Source organism: Pristiophorus japonicus, chromosome 5 (assembly GCF_044704955.1).
Source record: "Pristiophorus japonicus isolate sPriJap1 chromosome 5, sPriJap1.hap1, whole genome shotgun sequence".
NCBI classification, from domain to species: domain Eukaryota; kingdom Metazoa; phylum Chordata; class Chondrichthyes; family Pristiophoridae; genus Pristiophorus; species Pristiophorus japonicus.
This window is the reverse complement of record NC_091981.1, coordinates 184,588,441-184,603,114: the sequence shown is the minus strand read 5'-3', so window position 1 is coordinate 184,603,114 and position 14,674 is coordinate 184,588,441. Positions and strand designations below refer to the sequence as shown.

The following is a 14,674-nucleotide window of genomic DNA, read 5'->3' as shown; positions in this document are numbered from 1 at the left end:
TTCATTAACGATTTATGAATTACAATATAAATTGGGCATTTCTCCCTTTCTTTTGAAAAAATATGAATAGCTGCTCCACAGTGTCTTACTTCCAGTTACAGTTGCACATCAATAGCATTGAATTTAATTTCCAGTATGTCATTTCCCAGCTCTGAAGAATTCATACATTTTTCATAATGTTTGTTAGACAGCCTTACTTCCAATTACCGTGCCTGACCATTCTAATAACACAGAGGAATACTTGATGCAGAACTAAATACAGACTGTGTGGTTATAATAAACCTGGTTACTACAAACCTTCCATTATATCAATGACTCCTTGATCTAAGCTGAAGTTCCCTTATAATCAGTGGAAGAGCTGAAACATAAATCAGAACTACTTTGATGTTACTCAACAATTTGAAATATTGGCCCTGAAATTCTGGCATCCCGGGTCTGTACAGAGTGTGTACGGACCCGGGAAGGCATCGCAAAAGCCAGTTTTCAGCGCACAATGCGCATGCGCTGAAAACCGACTTTTCCGATCTGTCAAGCTGGGGCTTGATAGATCACACGCATCTCGGCAGCCAGCACATTCGTATGGGCAAGATTGCAGGGTTTATCCATATCTTGCCCACCAGATGCCCTGAAAACTCTTGCGCCTGATAAAAGCAGGCACATAGCCTACTTTTACAGGTGTAAGAGTTTTAAAACACACTTAAAACATAACAAATAAAACCTAAAAAACACATTTTATTTTTAAAAACCCTGCCACTATGTTAACTTTATTTTAAAGCATAATTAAAAAACTTTTTAAAAATCGGAAAACATTTCTTTTTAATAATACATAAATAACTTTAATTTAAATTTATTTTAAATATGTAGTGTATTTTTTCTATTTTTTGTTAATGTTTTGTGTGTTTGGGGGGGTTTCTCATTCCAAATAATGGGAACTCCAACCTATGGAGTTCCCATTATTATGATTGAGAACATACTTTATCTTGATTGGCTGCCCAGAGCCATGTGACCGCAGGGAGAGCGAGGAGGAGGAGCAGCGTCGAGTCAGGAGGCCTACAAGAGGCGCATCAGTCACAGTCGGGGAGTGGGAGAGCGAGGAGGAGGAGCAGCGTCGAGTCAGCAGGCCTACAAGAGGCGCATCAGTCACAGTTAGGGAGTGGGAGAGCGAGGAGGAGGAGCAGCGTCGAGTCAGGAGGCCTACAAGAGGCGCATCAGTCACAGTCAGGGAGTGGGAGAGCGAGGAGGAGGAGCAGCGACGAGTCGGGAGGCCGACAAGAGGCGCATCAGTCACAGTCGGGGAGTGGGAGAGCGAGGAGGAGGAGGAGCAGCGACGAGTCGGGAGGCCTACAAGAGGCGCATCAGTCACAGTCGGGGAGTGGGAGAGCGAGGAGGAGGAGGAGCAGCGACGAGTCGGGAGGCCGACAAGAGGCGCATCAGTCACAGTCGGGGAGTGGGAGAGCGAGGAGGAGGAGGAGCAGCGACGAGTCAGGAGGCCTACAAGAGGCGCATCAGTCACAGTCGGGGAGTGGGAGAGCGAGGAGGAGGAGCAGCGACGAGTCGGGAGGCCTACAAGAGGCCCATCAGTCACAGTCGGGGAGTGGGAGAGCGAGGAGGAGGAGCAGGGACGAGTCGGGAGGCCTACAAGAGGCCAGCCAGTGCAGCTGCAGTGGGGAGGCAAAAAAGTAGAAAGATATCGAAAGATGACGTCACAGCCAAGGGGGTAAGTGATTGGCTGGTGATTGGTAAGTCGTTTTTCTTTTTCTTTTCTATATCAGTAAGTAACCTTTAGCATTGTTTTTACCAATTTAAGTTTATCTAAGGGTAAATCATGGCAGGACAGCTCACACATGTGTTATGCTCCTCCTGTACTATGTGGGAAGTCAGGGACGCTTCCGGTGTCCCTGACGACTATGTGTGCGGGAAGTGCATCTGCCTGCAGCTCATGAGAGACCGCATTGCGGCACTGGAGATGTGGGTAGATGAACTCTGGAGCATCCACGATGCTGAGAATGATGTGAATAGTACGTTTAGTGAGTTGGTCTTACCACAGGTAAAGGGTACACAGCCAGATCGGGAATAGATGACCAACAGGAAAAGCAGTGCAAGGAAGGTAGTGCAGGGGTCCCCTGCGGTCATCGCCCTGCCAAACAGATACACTGCTTTGGGTACTGTTGAGGGGGATGACTCATCAGGGGAGGTCTGCAGCAGTCAAGTTCATGGCACCGTGGCTGGCTTTGCACAGGAGGGCAGGAAAAAGAGTGGGAGAGCGATAATGATAGGGGATTCGATTGTAAGGGGAATAGATAGGCGTTTCTGCGGCCGCAACGGAGACTCCAGGATAGTATGTTGCCTTCCTGGTGCAAGGGTCTAGGATGTCTCGGAGCGGGTGCAGGGCATTCTGAAAAGGAAGGGCGAATAGCCAGTTGTCATGGTGCATATAGGTACCAACAATATAGGTAAAAAACGGGATGAGGTACGTCAAGACGAATTTAGGGAGCTAGGAGCTAAATTTAAAAAGTAGGACCTCAATAGTAGTAATCTCAGGATTGCTACCAGTCAGAGTGGGAATTGCAGGATAGCTCAGATGAATACGTGGCTTGAGGAGTGGGATTCAAATTCCTGGGACATTGGAACCGGTTCTGGGGAGGTGGGACCAGTACAAACCAGACGGTCTGCACCTGGGCAGGACCGGAATCAATGTCCTAGGGGGAGGGTTTGCTTGTGCTGTTGGGGAGGAATTAAACTAATATGGCAGGGGGATGGGAACCTATGCAGGGAGACAGAGGGCAATAGAATGGGGGCAGAAGCAAAAGATAGAAAGAAGAAAAGTAAAAGTAGAGGGCAGAGAAACCTAAGGCAAAAAGCAAAAAGGGCCACATTACACCAACATTCTAAAAGGGCAAAGTGTGTTAGAAAGACAAGCCTGAAGGCTCTGTGCCTCAATGTGAGGAGTATTCGGAATAAGGTGGACAAATTAACTGCGCAGATAGCAGTTAACGGGTATGATGTAATTGGCATCACGGAGACATGGCTGCAGGGTGACCAAGGCTGGGAACTCAACATCCAGGGGTATTCAACATTTAGGAAGGACAGACAGAAAGGAAAAGGAGGCAGGGTGGCATTGCTGGTTAAAGAGGAAATTAATGCAATAGTAAGAAAGGACATTTGCTTGGATGATGTGGAATCGGTATGGGTGGAGCTACAAAATACCAAAGGGCAGAAAATGCTAATGAAAGTTGTGTACAGACCACCAAACAGTAGTAGTAAGGTTGGGGACAGCATCAAATAAGAAATTAGGGATGCATGCAATAAAGGTACAGCAGTTATCATGGGTGACTTTAATCAACATATTGATTGGGCTAACCAAACTCATAGCAATGCGGTGGAGGAGGATTTCCTGGAGTGTATTAGGGATGGTTTTTCTAGATTGATATGTCGAGGAACCAACTAGGGAGCTGGCCATCCTAGACTGGGTGATGTGCAATGAGAAAGAACTAATTAGCAATCTTGTTGTGCGAGGCCCCTTGGGGAAGAGTGACCATAACATGGTAGAATTCTTTATTAAGGTGGAGAGTGACACAGTTAATTCAGAAACTAGGGTCCTGAACTTAAGGAAAGGTAACTTTGATGGTTTGAGGCATGAATTGGCTAGAATAGACTGGCAAATGATACTTAAAGGGTTGACGGTGGATAGGCAATGGCAAACATTTAAAGATCACATGGATGAACTTCAGTAATTGTACATCCCTGTCTGGAGTAAAAATAAAACGGGGAAAGTGGCTCAACCGTGGCTAACAAGGGAAATTAAGGATAGTGTTAAATCCAAGGAAGAGGCATATAAATTGGCCAGAAAAAGCAACAAATCTGAGGACTGGGAGAAATTTAGATTTCAGCAGAGGAGGACAAAGGGTTCAATTAAGAGGTGGAAAATAGAGTATGAGAAGAAGCTTGCTGGGAGCATAAAAACTGACTGCAAAAGCTTCTATAGATATGTGAAGAGAAAAAGATTAGTGAAGACAAACATAGGTCCCTTGCAGTCGGATTCAGGTGAATTTATAATGGGGAACAAAGAAATAGCAGACCAATTGAACAAATAGTTTGGTCTGTCTTCACGAAGGAAGACACAAATAACCTTCTGGAAGTACTAGGGGACCGAGTGTCTCGTAAGAAGGAGGAACTGAAGGTTATCCTTATTGGGCGGGAAATTGTGTTCGGTAAATTGATGGGATTGAAGGCCGATAAATCCCCAGGACCTGATAGTCTGCATCCCAGAGTACTTAAGTCAGTGGCCCTAGAAATAGTGGATGCATTGGTGATCATTTTCCAACAGTCTATCAACTCTGGATCAGTTCCTATGGACTGGAGGGTAGCTAATGTAACACCACTATTTTAAAAAGGAGGGAGAGAGAAAGCCGGTAATTATAGACCGGTTAGCCTGACATCAGTAGTGGGGAAAATGTTGGAATCAATTATTAAGAATGAAATATCAGTGCATTTGGAAAGCAGTGACAGCATTGGTCCAAGTCAGCATGGATTTATGAAGGGGAAATCATGCTTGACAAATCTGGAATTTTTTGAGAATGTAACTAGTAGAGTAGACAAGGGAGAACCAGTGGATGTGGTGTATTTGGACTTTCAAAAGGTTTTTGACAAGGTCCCACAAAAGAGATTGGTGTGCAAAATCAAAGCACATGGTATTGGGGGTAATATACTGACATGGATAGAGAACTGGTTGGCAGACAGGAAGCAGGGAGACGGGAGAAACGGGTCCTTTTCAGAATGGCAGGCAGTGAGTAATGGAGTGCCGCAGGGCTCAGTGCTGGAACCCCAGCTCTTTACAATATACATCAATGATTTGGATGAAGGAATTGAGTGTAATATCTCCAAGTTTGCAGATGACACCAAACTGGGTGGCAGTGTGAGCTGTGAGGGGGAAGCTAGGAGGCTGCAGGGTGACTTGGACAGGTTAGGTGAGTGGGCAAATGCATGGCAGATGCAGTATAATGTGGATAAATGTGAGGTTATCCACTTTGGGGGCAAAAAAGTGAAGACAGAATATTATCTGAATGGCGACAGATTAGGAAAAGGGGAGGTGCAACGAGACCTGGGTGTCATGGTTCATCAGTCATTGAAAGTTGGCATACAAGTACAGCAGGCGGTGAAGAAGGCAAATGTTATGTTGGCCTTCATAGCTAGTGGATTTGAGTATAGGAGCAGGGAGGTCTTACTGCAGCTGTCCAGGACCTTGGTGAGGCCTCACCTGGAATATTGTGTTCAGTTTTGGTCTCGTAATCTGAGGAAGGACATTCTTGCTATTGAGGGAGTGCAGCGAAGGTTCACCAGACTGATTCCCGGGATGGCAGGACTGACATATGAGGAGAGATTGGATCAACTGGGCCTTTATACATTGGAGTTTAGAAGGATGAGAGGGGATTTCATAGAAACATATAAGATTCTGACAGGACGGGACAGGTTAGATGCGGGTAGAATGTTCCCGATGTTGGGAAAGTCCAGAACCAAGGGACACAGTCTTAGGATAAGGGGAAAGCCATTTCGGGCTGAGATGAGGAGAAACTTCTTCACTCAAAGAGTTGTTAAGCTGTGGAATTCCCTACCGCAGAGAGTTGTTGATGCCAGTTCATTGGGTATATTCAAGAGGGAGTTAGATATGGCCCTTATGGCTAATGGGATCAAGGGGTATGGAGAGAAAGCAGGAAAGGGGTACTGAGGGAATTATCAGCCATGATCTTATTGGTGCAGGCTTGAAGGGTCGAATGGCCTACTCCTGCACCTATTTTCTATGTTTCTATGTTTCCAGCCCTGCGCACGTCCTGACATGCACACGCTGCGATGCGCAGTCAGTGGAGGCCTCAAGACTGGGAACTCGCGAGGGCGCAGCAGGAACAGGTAGGTGCGCATCTTTTTTGTAGAATCCAGTCGAACGCCTGTAGGAAGGATAAACCAGGATTTCTGGTCCAATATACCACTCAGGAGCAGAATGCATCTGCAATAATGTATTAAATCATCTGTTAATCATCTTACTAGGCACCTAAATGCTATAAATAATCTCTAGTGCATCAATCCAACAATAAACTGCACAAATTTGGGCACTGATGACAGGATGGAGATGATCCTGGAAGGCTTGCTCCACAGATTAGGCCCTCGCAAATCAATATAGATGATGTTGGAGAATGGTGAAGTTCCCACTCTGGGTCAGGATGGAAACCCATCATTATACAGAGAGTCTGGCAGTCATGGGAAGCAATTATACTTGAGATAAACGTTAAACCTGTACACTTGGGAGTACGTATGGAAGGAGTCTGAATCGAGGAAAAGTGTCAATGTGCGCAATGGGGATCCATGTCAATCACCTTACCCTGCCATATATAGATATGACTTCCAATTATCTTCCATTGATAGTAATGGCTATTCAAGGAGATGTGCTATCCAACTGGTGGATACCCTGCTGTACACACTGGTGGTGAAATCTCCAGATGTGTTGAGGAATAGAGAGATTTAGGGGTCCATGTACAGAAATCACTAAGAACTAGGTATGCTACAGTTGTATAAAGCTCTAGTTAGATCTAGAGTTCAGTTCTGGGCACTGCACCTTAGGAAGGATATATTGGCCTGGGAGTGGGTGCAGCGCTAATTCACCAAAGTGATACAGGGTTAAAAGGGTTAAATTATGAGGACAGATTGCATAGACTAGGCTTGTATAGAAGATTAAAGGGTGATCTAATTAAGACTTTCCACATTGAAAAATAGCTCCATTTTTTGGTGCTATTTGCGAATAATGGATGATTTTTTTAATGCTGAAATAGCGCCAAAAAAATAAGACCTAAGTTTCACCAAAAGTTTTTTCAATTTTGGCATAGCCTTAAAATACCACTGTTTTTAAGGGTGGAGCTAAATTTTTTCGCCTTAAAAATAACGGCAGTTCTGCACATGCCCAACACAGCATATACTTGAGGCTCTAAATTTAAAATGCAGGCGGAGAGATTACACTGACCAAAATATTCCTTATTCTCTGCTTTGATGCTGGTGAATGGATATTTGGACACCTTTTAGTGAAAGTTGTTCTGTATATGTATCTGTATAATAATCTGTATAATAAACATGGCCTGACCACAGAGTTTTGAGTTCAATCTCTCTCTCTCATTTCATTCTCTCTCTCTCTCTCTCTCTCTCTCTCTCTCTCTCTCTCATAAGCATGGCCCCTAAACCACTTTAACAAATCTGCCTCGGTTGGAAATGAGACTGAAATGTCTGTGTAGTTTCATGTTCTTAGGCTGCTGCTCTTTATTTCCCTGCTGCCAGTGGTGTTGTTGCCTCCCAGGTCGGATACTGAGACCAGTTACAGCCAGTATGTCTGCTTTGGGGATGAGGGCAGGGAAATTGCTGCAGTGCAGTGTGGCTGACAGTGAAGGATGAAGAATAAAATAAAATTACCAAAAAGTTTACATTTCTGACATTGCTGCTTCGTAGTCAAAGTAGTCCTCTAACTTTTAAAACCTCAAATGTTCAGCGCATTTTTAAGCAGTTTTGAAATAAAATATAGGTTTTGTTCCCTCCCAAAGCTTTAACTTTTAGTTCCGTTTCCCAAGATGGCGTCATTATCGCCGATTTCGATCGGACTCGACCAGGTAAGGCAAGCTTTTTAAGTGGTATTTAGCACTGTCCTTAAAAATATCCATATTGGGGAAACTCGCAAAAATGGCGTTATTGTTGTGTTTGACCCTGAGTGATGTCACAAAAACGGTTCTCAAAAAAATCGGCCCTTTTTTTTAATGATGGCGTGACACCACTGGCCAAACTAGCAAAATGGCCCTAAATTTACTTTTCTCCAAAAAAAAACTTTTAGGTTCTTACGGTGGTAAATTTCGGGCCCTAAGTCTATTTCAGAAGTATTATACTGACACTAAAAAGGAAAATTGCCTAGGTACAATGAAATTTAAGCAGATGGCAACACTCCAGATTTGTATGATGATAATATCGTGATTTTTACAATCCTAGTCCCTTTGGGACAATCCCGTATTTCTCAGGTATTCACTCCCAACTTAAGTTTGAGATAGCCAAATCCTAAAGACGCTAACTGAGTCAAAAGGTCTGGTCTATCTCTCCCTAAAGGAAATGAACAACCCGAGAATGTTACCGTCCTCCAGATAGCACTTTTTAGCAAGTTTTAGCCAAATTGTAATGTCCCGGATATTGTAAGGGTCTGGGGATCTCTCCTCAGTAATGTACCTCTTCAGCAAAAGAGTGTACGGAGATGTGCTTCACGAATTATTGACACAGAAGACTATGAGAAACAATTCTAAAATATATAGAGATTTATTAAAGAACCGATCTGCAATTTACAGTTGGTGAGTCAGTCAATCGCAACATTAACAGTTCTAAAAAAGGTGAAAAATGCAATCTTATTTCCAGTAGAGAATCTTATTTTTAAATCTAAACTTCGTTACAGTATTGCAGTTCTTAAAATTGTTTCATCAGGATATCCATCAATTATCAAGATGGCAGGTACTTTCAATCCCCGAGAAGTGGAAGGCCATAGAGCAGGCACGATGCCTTCTGCCTAGCTCTGATAGCCGAGGGATGCTTATGTCCATTTAAGCGAATCTAAATCTCTCATTTGAACTTTCAATATTTGTATCTTTTTTGGTTGTTTTTCACAAGCAACTCTTGTTGATCACGTTAATTATCACTAGTTATTTTTAACGAACATTTGCATTACTAACCACTGCATCAAGAAATGGGCCTAGAACCTCCACTTTTGTGCTTATCGCCCAAAAATGCGCGTTATTTGTGGCGTGGGCGGTAAAAAAGGGTTTTCAAATCGACGGCTTCTCGCCCATTCTCAAAGCACCTAGTCTCCATTTATGAAAATGGCCGTTACCACGAGCAATATGAAATGGGCGGTAGCATTACATTTTTTTGAACTTCTGCTGTAAAGTGTGGCGGTCCTTAGCAATCGGCATGGCAACGCTCGATTCCTGCGATTCAGGAGGTCAAGGGCCAACTTAAGTGTATCTAAGGGTTAAGTCATGGCAGGGGAGCAAGGTCATGTGGGAACTCAGGGACACTTCCGGTGTCCCTGACGACTACGTGTGCGGGAAGTGTATCCACCTTCAGCTCCTGACGGTCCGCGTTGCGGAATTGGAGCTGAGGGTGCATTCACTCTGGAGCATCCACGATGCTGAGAATGACATGAGTAGCACGTGTAGCGAGTTGGTCTTACCGCAAGTGAAGGGTCCACAGCCAGATAGGGAATGGAAGACCAGCATGAAGAGCAGTGCAAGGAAGGTAGTGCAGGGGTCCCCTGCGGTCATCCCCCGTAAAACAGATACACCGCTTTGAGTACTGTTGAGGGGGGATGACTCATCAGGGGAGGGCAGCAGCAGCCAAGTTCATAGCACCACAGCTCGCTCTGCTGCACAGGAGGGCAAGAAAAAGAGTGGGAGAGCGATAGTGATAGGGGATTCAATTGTAAGGGGAATAGACAGGCATTTCTGCGGCCGCAACCGAGATTCCAGGATGGTATGTTGCCTCCCTGGTGCAAGGGTCAAGGATGTCTCGGAGCGGATGCAGGACATTCTGAAAAGGGGGGTGAACAGCCAGTTGTCGTGGTGCACATTGGTACCAACGATATAGGTTTAAAAAAAGGGATGAGGTCCCAGGAGATGAATTTAAGGAGCTAGGAGCTAAATTAAATTGTAGGACCTCAAAAGTAGTAACTCGGGATTGCTACTAGTGCCATGTGCTAGTCAGAGTTGGAATCGCAGGATAGCTCGGATGAATACATGGCTTGAGCAGTGGTGCAGCAGGGAGGGATTCAAATTCCTGGGGCATTGAAACCGGTTCTGGGGGAGGTGGGACCAGTACAAACCGGACAGTCTGCACCTGGGCAGGACCGGAACCAATGTCCTAGGGGGAGTGTTTGCTAGTGCTGTTGGGGAGGTGTTAAACTAATATGGCAGGGGGATGGGAACCAATGCAAGAAGATAGAGGGAAACAAAATGGAGACAGAAGCAAAAGACAGAAAGGAGATGAGTAAAAGTGGAGGGCAGAGAAACCCAAGGCAAAAAACAAAAAGGGCCACTGTACAGCAAACTTCTAAAGGGTCAAAGTGTAATAAAAAGGCAAGCATGAAAGCTCGGTGCCTCAATGCGAGGAGTATTCGGAACCCAGGAGAGGGCTCTGAGCTAGTTAGAGTGGGTGAGAGCTCAGATGAACAGGACCCCAAGAAAGAATGCAAAAGGCAGGAGGCAACAGAGCAGAGTAGCACTGAGGTAAGTGAAAACCACAAGGTGATAGGAAGGGACAATATGTATCAATATAAAGGGGCTGCAGGAGGGGTCAAAACTAAGAATCATGGTTTAAAAACTAGTATTAAAACACTCCACCTAAATGCATGCAGCATTCAAAATAAAGTAAATGAGTTGACGGCACAAATCATTACAAATGGGTGTGATTCGGTGGCCATTACAGAAACATGGTTGCAGGGTGGCCAAGACTAGGAATTGAACTAGGGGTATCTGAAATTTGGAAAGATAGACAAGAAGGGAAAGGAGGTGGGGTAGCTCTCTTAATAAAGGATGATATCCGGGCAGTTGTGAGAGATGATATTGGCTCTAATGAACAAAATGTTGAATCATTGTGGGTGGAGATTAGATATAGTAAGGGGAAAAAGTCACTGGTGGGCGTAGTTTATAGGCCCCCAAATAATAACTTCACGGTGGGGCGGACAATAATCAAGGAAATAATGGAGGCATGTGAAAAAGGAATGGCAGTAATCATGGGGGATTTTAACCTACATATCGACTGGTCAAATCAAATCGCACGGGGTCGCCTTGAGAAGGAATTCATAGAATGCAGACGGGATTGTTCTTAGAACAGTATGTTACAGAACCTACAAGGGAGCAAGCTATCTTAGATCTGGTCTTGTAGTAAAAGATCCTCTCGGAATGAGTGATCACAGTATGGTTGAATTTGTAATACAGATTGAGGGTGAGGAAGTAGTGTCTCAAACGAGCTTACTATCCTTAAACAGAGGGGACTACAGTGGGATGAGGGCAGAGTTGGCTAAAGTAGATTGGAAACACAGACCAAACGGTGGCACAATTGAGAAACAGTGGAGGACTTTTAAGGAGCTCTTTCATAGTGCTCAACAAAAATATATTCCAGTGAAAAAGAAGGGCGGAAAGAGAAGGGATAACCAGCCGTGGATAACCAAGGAAATAAAGGAGAGTATCGAATTAAAAACCAATGCGTATAAGGTGGCCAAGGTTAGTGGGGAAACTAGAAGATTGGGAAAATTTTAAACGACAGCAAAGAATGACTAAGAAACAATAAAGAAAGGAAAGATAGATTACGAAAGTAAACTTGCGCAAAACATAAAAACAGATAGTAAAAGCTTTTACCGATATATAAAACGGAAGAGAGTGACTAAAGTAAATGTTGGTCCCTTAGAAGATGAGAAGGGGGATTTAATCATGGGAAATGTGGAAATGGCTGAGACCTTAAACAATTATTTTGCTTCGGTCTTCACAGTGGAAGACACAAAAACCATGCCAAAAATTGCTGGTCACGGGAATGTGGGAAGGGAGGACCTTGAGACAATTACTATCACTAGTGGGGTAGTGCTGGACAGGCTAATGGGACTCAAGGTAGACAAGTCCCCTGGTCCTGATGAAATGCATCCCAGTGTATTAAAAGAGATGGCGGAAGTTGTAGCAGATGCATTTGTTATAATCTACCAAAATTCTCTGGACTCTGGGGAGGTACCAGCGGATTGGAAAGCAGCTAATGTAACGCCTCTGTTTAAAAAAGGGGGCAGACAAAAGGCAGGTAAATATAGGCCGGTTAGTTTAACATCTGTAGTGAGGAAAATACTTGAAGCTATCATTAAGGAAGAAATAGTGTGACATCTAGATAGGAATAGTGCAATCAAGCAGACGCAACATGGATTCATGAAGGGGAAATCATGTTTAACTAATTTACTGGAATTCTTTGAGGATATAACGAGCATGGCAGATAGAGGTGTACCGATGGATGTGGTGTATTTAGATTTCCAAAAGGTATTCGATAAGATGCCACACAAAAGGTTACTGCAGAAGATAAAGGTACGCGGAGTCAGAGGAAATGTATTAGCATGGATCGAGAATTGGCTGGCGAACAGAAAGCAGAGAGTCGGGATAAATGGGTCCTTTTCGGGTTGGAAATCGGTGGTTAGTGGTGTGCCACAGGGATTGGTGCTGGGACCACAATTGTTTACAATATACATAGATGACCTGGAAGAGGGGACAGAGTGTAGTGCAACAAAATTTGCAGATGACACAAAGATTAGTGGGAAAGCAGGTTGTGTCGAGGACACAGAGAGGCTGCAAATAGATTTAGATAGGTTAAGCGAATGGGCTAAGGTTTGGCAGATGGAATACAATGTCGGAAAGTGTGAGGTCATCCACCTTGGGGGGAAAAAAAAAACAGTAAAAGGGAATATTATTTGAATGGGGAGAAATTACAACATACTGTGATGCAGAGGGACCTGGGGGTCCTTGTGCATGAAACTCTTTTGGAGTTTACCTGAAAAAACATAAACATTAAACCGTGCCACCCGCCCTGGATGACACACCAGACATTTACAAGGCCCTTTTTTTTCTTGTGTTTTTTTTTGTGTTTTTCTTTTTTGTTTGTTTTTTTTTGACGGGGTTGGGCCGAGCGCGGTGAACAGCTTGTCTGGCGCACTAAGGGGACCCGCCTCTAGGTGTTTCGCCTTCTTCTGCGCCTTCTTTCCGGCCGGACGCTCTCCCTCCCCCCCACCGGAGGCCGTGAAAACAAAGGCCCCCGACGACGCACCCACAGCTCCCGGCATGCAGACGCTACTAGGGGGAGGGGTGGCGGCGGCGCCAGCCTTGTCCGCCCTCGGTGGTTTGGCGACTTTGGAGGCGGGGCAGTTCTTGCGAACGTGCCCCACCTACCTGCAGGCATGGCACCGCATGCCGTCCGACGTCCAAAAGACGCGGTAGGCAGTCCCCTCGTGCACCACATTAAAATTGCCCTCTGTCGTCTCTTCCCGCGCCAGCCGGACAAAGAGCTGGCGGCGGAAGGAGAACACATGGCGCAGGCTGTTCTCCCTGAGGCCAAGCGGTATGGGGTTGATCCCCGACCTTACCTCCCCCAGTTGGAATGACCCTCTGCGCGGTGGCCTCGAGAGGGTCCACCAGCAGGAACGCCCCGCCCACCGTGAGCCCCTTTTCAATGGCCAGGGACACCGCCCGCTCCGACCCCAGGAAGAACACGGCCTTCCCAGACATCTTGGAGGCTGCGACAATGGCCGAGGGGCTAACTACCCCAGCCATCGCCCACACGCACTCCTCAATGCTCATTGTGGGGTGAGTGTAGCTCTTGACCCCGTGTTTCGTAGTTATAAGTCTGAATGGTGGCAGGGCAGCAGGTGGCGCAGGAGGTGCCGTGGATGTGGATGCCGCCTGCGCATAAGTCCTAGCTGGCCCTGCCACCGGCGTAGATGGGGTCGCCATCACGGGGTCCCTTTAAGGGCTACACCCACCCCAATGTCACAGGCCTTAATGGTCTTTAAATGGCCTCGTTTAATAGACTGAGCAGAGGAGCTCTTAACGAGGCACACCTCTCCCCTAGTTGACAATTGGGGAGGGGCCTTGCTCCCTCTGCTCAGTTGTCTTAATTGTTTTATATTTTTCCAATCAATTTGGGAGGAAAAGGGCTCTCAGAGAGAGAGGGGAGAGACAGAGAGTAACAGAGAAAGAGAGAGGGGGGTGGGAAGGGGGGAAACTGCGAGAGCAGGTCTCCCCTCGCAGCTGTGGGTGGGTGCAATCCCCAGATGACAAACAAAAATAGTCTTTGGGGTGGTCTTCGGGTGAAGGGAGAAGATGGCTTCACCTGGTGCAGCTGGAGCCACACAGGCACACACTCCCAACGATGTTTAATTAGGGTGGATTAATTGTTTCTTCAGCCTGGTAGCTCCAGCTATCCCAGGCTAGGCAATGGGGGAGGGGTGCTTCAAAGGTGTGTGGGGCCTAGTTGTAAGCAAGGCCCCCACACACACTTCCACACACACACACCCCCCGCGATGTTCCGGCCCCCGACTGGTCTTCTTTCCTCCCCCCACCGATACAGCAAAGTCTTTTAGGGACTGCACCAATACACCCACCTGTAGAATGGTAGAGTCTCCCTCCTTCCACACTGGATGTTGTTGTTGGTCTTTCCCTCTCTCTCCAACTCTTTGTAGAAATGGTGAAGTTGTTCAAGTTTTCTGCTTTTTCCTCCTCTCCCTCTGGGTGAAAGTTGGTGGTGAAGCCCCTTCCTTCCTTCCTTCTCTTCCTGGGCTGATTCACAGGCCCAGCCAGGAGCAAAAGCAGCAGCTCTTTTTCTCACTGCTCACAGCTCCAACTGTTTAGGCCACGCCTCCACTGCTCCACAATTGGCCCAGGTGCAGCAGCTAATCAGGAAGGCGAATGGAATGGTGACCTTCATTGCGAGAGGGATGGAGTATAAAAGCAGGGAGGTCCTGCTGCAACTGTACAGGGTATTGGTGAGGCCGTACCTGGAGTACTGCGTGCAGTTTTGGTCACCTTAAGGAAGGATATACTAGCTTTGGAGGGGGTACAGAGACGATTCACGAGGCTGATTCAGGAGA

General features: G+C 46.0%; 1 long non-coding RNA gene across 1 annotated transcript in view; it reads left to right on the top strand.

Moving 5' to 3' along the window:
• The first annotated feature begins 2,801 nt into the window (after positions 1-2,801).
• Positions 2,802-14,674, top strand: part of LOC139263936 (uncharacterized) — a 36,573-nt gene continuing 24,700 nt past the window's right edge. The window contains exons 1-2 of the long non-coding RNA XR_011593253.1: positions 2,802-5,904; positions 7,578-7,643. This is a non-coding gene — a long non-coding RNA (uncharacterized lncRNA). The remainder of the gene's footprint in view (positions 5,905-7,577; positions 7,644-14,674) is intronic.